This window comes from Zootoca vivipara, chromosome 6 (assembly GCF_965207765.1).
Source record: "Zootoca vivipara chromosome 6, rZooViv2.hap1.1, whole genome shotgun sequence".
Taxonomy (NCBI): domain Eukaryota; kingdom Metazoa; phylum Chordata; class Lepidosauria; order Squamata; family Lacertidae; genus Zootoca; species Zootoca vivipara.
Window position 1 is genome coordinate 62,375,418 of NC_142589.1, and position 6,000 is coordinate 62,381,417.

The window sequence follows — 6,000 nt, forward strand, 5'->3', positions numbered from 1 at the left end:
TAAAACTCATGGACCTTTGAGATATTATCTTGTGAAATAATAGAACTTTTGGTGTTCTGTTTAGGGCTTTTATCATATACAGTCGTACCTCGGGTTGTGAACTTCGCAAACCGGGAAGTATTTTGCCGCGCGCGCATGCGCAAAAGGCGGTTTGGGCCCTTTTCGGGTTACGAACTTTTCGGGTTACGAACTGCGACCCGGAACGCATCGCGTTCGTAACCCGAGGTACCACTGTAGTGTTTTTGGCGCTTGAGGTGAACTCTCATACACAAGCTTTCGTAACATGGCTATTCTTTATTCTTTTCCATGGACTTAATGGAACACTCTTTTAACTTTGGTAACAGCCTTTCCAAGAGATTGTGGGCATTTAAATGACCCAATCTCTGGAATAGTAGTGTCGCCAATTGGCCTAGATTTTTTTCTTTTATCTTTTGTCTGTACTTTCTTTTGCGCTCAGTTTCTTTCCGTCTGTATTCCATAAGTGATTTTGCAGACAAATTCTTTACCAACTTTTCTCGCCTCTTCTTATCTCTGACCCTCTCCTTTTCTTTGAAGCTTTCACATTTGTTTTTATCTTGTTTTAGTTTTTCACGCAGCTTTCTCATACGTTCTGCAGATGTAGTCTTTCCCATTTTGTGTATTGATTCAAAGGTTATATTATCTGTATTACTGTATGTATTCGTACTAGGGTAAAGTAACGGTAACTGCCTTTATGTTCCAGAAGGAACAGCTACTATTGATTCATTCAAGCAGCTGCATTTGGCTCCTTAGTCTTATTGGTTTCCACCAAAAGGCAGCTTTGTGATTGCTTGAGATTGTTCCCTCCAAAATGTATCCCTTTCTAGCTAGTTCCCCTCTCCTCAGTCCCTCAGTCTTGTTTGCCAGAATAAAGAATTGTTACATGAGGAATCTGTCTCCTGTCTGCAGAGAGCTGAAATCACTTGCTGAAATCACTAACTCAAGCTACAACAGTAAAACAAGTTGAAAACTGTCACGGGTGGGACAGAAAAAGAATTATTAAAATTTCATGGTGTTTACATTAATTAACTGCATTTTTATTATTGATAGGTGTGTTATACTCTAATACATACTCCCACAATAAAACAAACATAACCTATAAATTAGTTTTATCACAAAATAAACTTTTGTACCTTTTGCTGTCACGGGTGGGACACTGAAACAGCATCCCATTCAATAATAAAAATAAAATAGAAATAACTTACCTATTTAAAAATTTTCAAGTCCAATGTGTAGACAAAGTTCTTCACTTTAATAATATACCAACAATGACAACCACAATTTTTGTTTATCTTTAAAAAATAATGCCAACCTAAATGAACAAAATTAAGCTACACAATCAGAAAAATGATACTGAAACTTCAAGCTCAGATTTCTCATGAAAAAAATAATTTCAAATTCTTTTTTCCTTTGGAATATTGAACTTTAATATGTTTAGTTAATGAAACTATAAGTAAAATAAGTATATTTTAAAAATAATTTTTTTCTAATCAGGCTCATTTTTCACGGAATGGCCCAGCAGCAGCAGCTCGGAAGGATTAAGAAGGAGCAGGAAGCAAAGCCCCTTGCAGCGTCTGAAAGGGAGGTTGGCAAATTAGAAAAGCGGGATGTGGTGGGGAGTTGGCTGTAGGGATAAAAGAAAGCAAATGCCCCACCCACCCCGTACAGAAAACTAAAGTAGCAAAAACAAAACAAAAGAGTATTGGGGGGCTGCGAGAGAGACCCCCTCGCGTCTCACTCAGAGCGGGGGTGAGAATTAACTGTCGGCTAAACTTGTTCACTTTCCTCACTCACCTGGAGTCAGATGAGGGGAACCAGCAGCACCTCTCACCTGGCGAACTCCTGCCTGGACGGACGCCCCCTACCCTCACTTCAGTCCAACTCACCTCACCTCGCGCCACCAACGCCGCCGCCTCCTCCTCCTCTTTCTGAGAGTCCCTCAGGGGCTGAAGGTCCCCGTCGCCACCGCCGGAAGCCCCGCTCCTGGGAAGGGGGGGGTGAGGCGCGCGGCATGACGGGACTTGTAGTTTACGGCAAGGCCCCGCCCTCGCCCGCGGGGGATCAAGGACGCCGGACAGGTGAGGTCAGGAAGGAGGACGGGCCAGGAGGCGGGGTGCTTCGTCGTCTGGTTTCGTGCGGAATGGAGACTTAGTGTGTTGGGTCGGGGGCGGGGATGCTGCCTTGTCACGAGACGGACCGGGCTTCTCGAGAGGGAAATAAGTTCAAGCTATATATATATAGTTTAATAAATTCAATCTACATATATACGGTAGTGCAGAATACATATTGCAGAATACATAAAGCCGAGGGCTTCTTTACTAGACCTAGTAAAGTAGTTCACGCAAGTTTATGCCACTGTACGCCAATGCAGCACGAGACGCCTTGCAGTTTTTGCTCAAACATTGTATTGGGGGGCACAAAAGGACCAAGATCCCTAGGAGTTTGCTCCTATGTAAATAGGTACAGCAGGTGACCCTAAATTTTTTGCTGTACTTCATCCCCAGCCAGCAAGGTCATTGGCTAGGGATGATGGCACTTGTAGTCCAGCAAAATCTGGAGAACCACAGGTTCCCTCTCCTTGAGTTGCAGCATAATGTCACCCATGCTTGCCCAGAAGTAAAACCCACTGTGTTCAGTGGGCTGGTACCAAAGGCTAGTATTGCAGTCTTCAGTGCAATCCTGTACGTGCCTGCTCAGAAATATGCTCCATTCATTCAGGGAGTTTACTCCCAAGTAGATAGGATTTGCAGCTTTAGTTGATTAACAAAATAAAGTTAAACTGGTATCTTAAGGGTTCTGTTTGTTTTTCATGGAAAAAATGTTAATAGAGGTGAAATACTGACACAACTGCCTTCCCATTTATCTTTAAAAATACTTCCCACAATATCATTATCTGACTAACCATAAAGGATACCTTAGCTTGTGCTGCTAATAACAGGAACTTAGTTATTTAAAAAATTGCATACCTGTAAATGAAAACATACAAATGACACCTCCCTTACTTTGAAGCTATTGCAGACAGAGTTTATAACACAGGTTTCAGTGCAGCCAGCCTTAAAGTACCGTATATACACTCCAGAACTAGCTGCAGGCCATCCAAGTTCCACCCACATCTGCCTCACCTAACAGAGTGGGTGGAAATCTGCAAATGAACTTTCTCCTTCAAATGCTTAGGCATCCTTTCAGGCAAAAGTATGACTCAGGTACCAGGAATGCCCACAGGATTCCTCTTTCTTTCTTTCTTTCTTTCTTTCTTTCTTTCTTTCTTTCTTTCTTCTTTCTCTCTCTTTCTCTCTTTCTTTCTTTCATTCCTTCATTCATTCTTAAATTGATGCCTCTTTTAAGGAAGAGCATATGATGATTTCTTTTTCTCTGTAAAAAAAGAAGTTAGCTAGGATAGCTAGGCAGTACACTTATGACTAGTGCTTTAATGATGCTTGACTCATGGAGCTTGCACATCCAAGTGGCTAAAACCATAAACCCAGTGCTTTTTTCTAGAAAAATAGGTGCTGGTACTCACCATGAAGTTGTTACAGTCACTGCCACACTTTTTAACCCTAAAAAGGGGGTGCCGGTACTGCGTACCCTCTGAAAAAGAGGACTGCATAAACCTATGAATGTTTGCTCAAAAGCAAGTTCCATGGAGCTTAATCCGAGGAAAGTATGCATAAGTTTTTGGGCTTATGGGCCTCTCCAACCTGGTGGGGTGGTGGGTATATTTTTGCAATAATGGTGTTTTAGTGGTGGATTTGTGCTGGACTGTCCACACATTGTTTTGCTTTATTTGTAGTTCTGTGATGCTTCTGCAATGTTGCTTCATTATTGCTGTCTGGAGGGGCACTCTTGTGCCACAGTGCTACAACAGCAGGACAACACAACCACCTTGGAATGGTCAAAAACTTACAGAATACCAGCAGGAATTTTTCAGGACATTCACCAGTTGGAAACTAAATTGAATGAATGGGTTATCTCCAGTGTAGGGCTAAGTTAAAGTCATTTAGCAAAATGTCTTCTACCAAAAAAAAAAATGTGCAAGAGAATGTAGAAGCAAGTTGCTGGCAACTTCATTGTACCATAGAGTGAGCAGTCTATTGCACAACACATTTCCACTAGTGCAACGGTTGCATTAGATTCCTCTGTTGTGCAACATTAAACCTTGCCCATCTGCTACCACAAGAGCCCTTGAACTAGAAAACAGAGAACATTAGATACAGCCCTATGTCCACCCCAACACTTTTGCAAGTAGGCACAAACAGTATTGAAAGTGGAATCACGTATGACCACCCAGATACCATCATATGCAGAGATAACCAATGTATAATAAAATAACTTTTGGAGGGACCCTAATAAACTCAACAATCTGGAAGTTCCCTTTTGCAATTCTACTTCTGCCATGAATCCACTATGGACAGCAATCCTGTAAAACTTACAAAGGGAGTAAGTCCCATAGAACACTTGTTGTTTAGTTGTGTCCGACTCTTCGTGACCCCATGGACCAGAGCACGCCAGGCACTCCTGTCTTCCACTGCCTCCCGCAATTTGGTCAGACTCAGGTCTGTAGCTTCAAGAACACTGTCCAACCGTCTCGTCCTCTGTCATCCCCTTCTCCTTGTCCCCTCAATCTTTCCCAACATCAGGGTGTCTTGAACACGTACTTTGGAGTAAACATGCATAAATTTAGGCTGCATTTGATCTTAAGCAAGCCATAAGAGCATAAGAAGAGTGCTGCTGGAGTATTTATTCAAGTTGGCACCCCTGCACTTACTCACCATAAGGGAGCTGGTCCAGCCCCATTTATCAATCACCTGACTGGAAAGACAGACAGAGCTGGACATCACCAGCAGATTAATGACACCCAGCTCCATACAGCTTTATATTAATGTTGAACAATATGGAGAACAAAATGGATCTTTGAGGGACCCCATAATGAAAATGTCATGATGCAGAAGTGATATCTTTATGGAATCCACCCTCCAGGTAGGAGCGGAGCCACTTAAAAGAAGGTGCCTTCATTCCCCAACCTCAGTGTAGAACCAACAGAGTTGAATTTCCCCCTTTTATCTCCTGGTGTATGACACCCATCAGGGTGGTCAAGCCAGTTTCGGTTACAAATCTGGGCCAGGATCTAGATTAAAAAATGGATCCATCTAATTAGTTTGTGAGCATGATCAATCCATCAGTCAAATAAGATTTCTTAAAACTGGGTGACAGAAGTAAATACTAGCAAACAGCAATATCTTCTCTCATGTCGTAAATATCCTGTCATCTTTCCTATACATAAACGTGAGTCCGAGCCACTGGGATACCAAAGGTGAACTACATGAACAGAGAAGATTCAGGAACTTTCGCTTCAGGACAAAGTCAATCAGTAACTTGCTGCCATTAGCAAAATTAGGAGTCGGGCAAACCATTTGACCTTGATCATGCAGAAGAGAATTCTGTTTACGCGGACAAGAGCAGGCTGTGCAGAGAGACATAAAAAACCACACAATTACTTTTGCCAGCAATGCCTGTGCAGAAAATTATTATTATTATTATTATTAAAATAGCTTTATTAAATGTATTACACAATATTACAAACTTACATTGTTATTATTAAAAAGAAGATACAACTATAAAAGAAGATACAGCCATAACATTGTTGTTACAGTTATCTCATTTTACAGGTCTTCTCATTTACCTCCCTCCCCCCCTCCCCTTCCCCTCCCAATATGACTTCTCAGCCGGTACTGAGTTTCTCCCTTTTTGATCTATACAAATTCCCTACGTGCTTTTCCCCTTCATATTTCTAAATATAATTTGTTATTTACCACATTAATTTTTCATATTACTTTTCCAATTTATAATTATTCTCTTTACATAATATTCATTTCTTAACTTTTCATAGAACCTTTATATATCTAATATGAGTTTAGGTTTTTCCACTGTCTCTTTTATATATTGTGTGAATTGTTTCCAGGTTTTTTCTGACTCCTCAAATTT

The 6,000-nt window shown here is 41.2% G+C and overlaps 1 protein-coding gene across 8 annotated transcripts in view; it reads right to left on the reverse strand.

Annotated features, from left to right (window-relative positions):
* Positions 1 to 2,025, reverse strand: part of PHACTR4 (phosphatase and actin regulator 4) — an 89,783-nt gene extending 87,758 nt beyond the window's left edge. For 2 of the 8 annotated variants that reach the window (XM_088672376.1, XM_035116955.3), the window contains exon 1: positions 1,905 to 2,025. The gene's annotated coding sequence lies outside the window, so the exon portion shown is untranslated. Of the gene's footprint in view, positions 1 to 1,812 lie in introns of all 8 variants that reach the window. The other 6 variants (XM_060275774.2, XM_060275773.2, XM_088672375.1 and 3 more) reach the window with 6 other exon arrangements.
* Between the last annotated feature and the right edge of the window lie 3,975 nt (positions 2,026 to 6,000).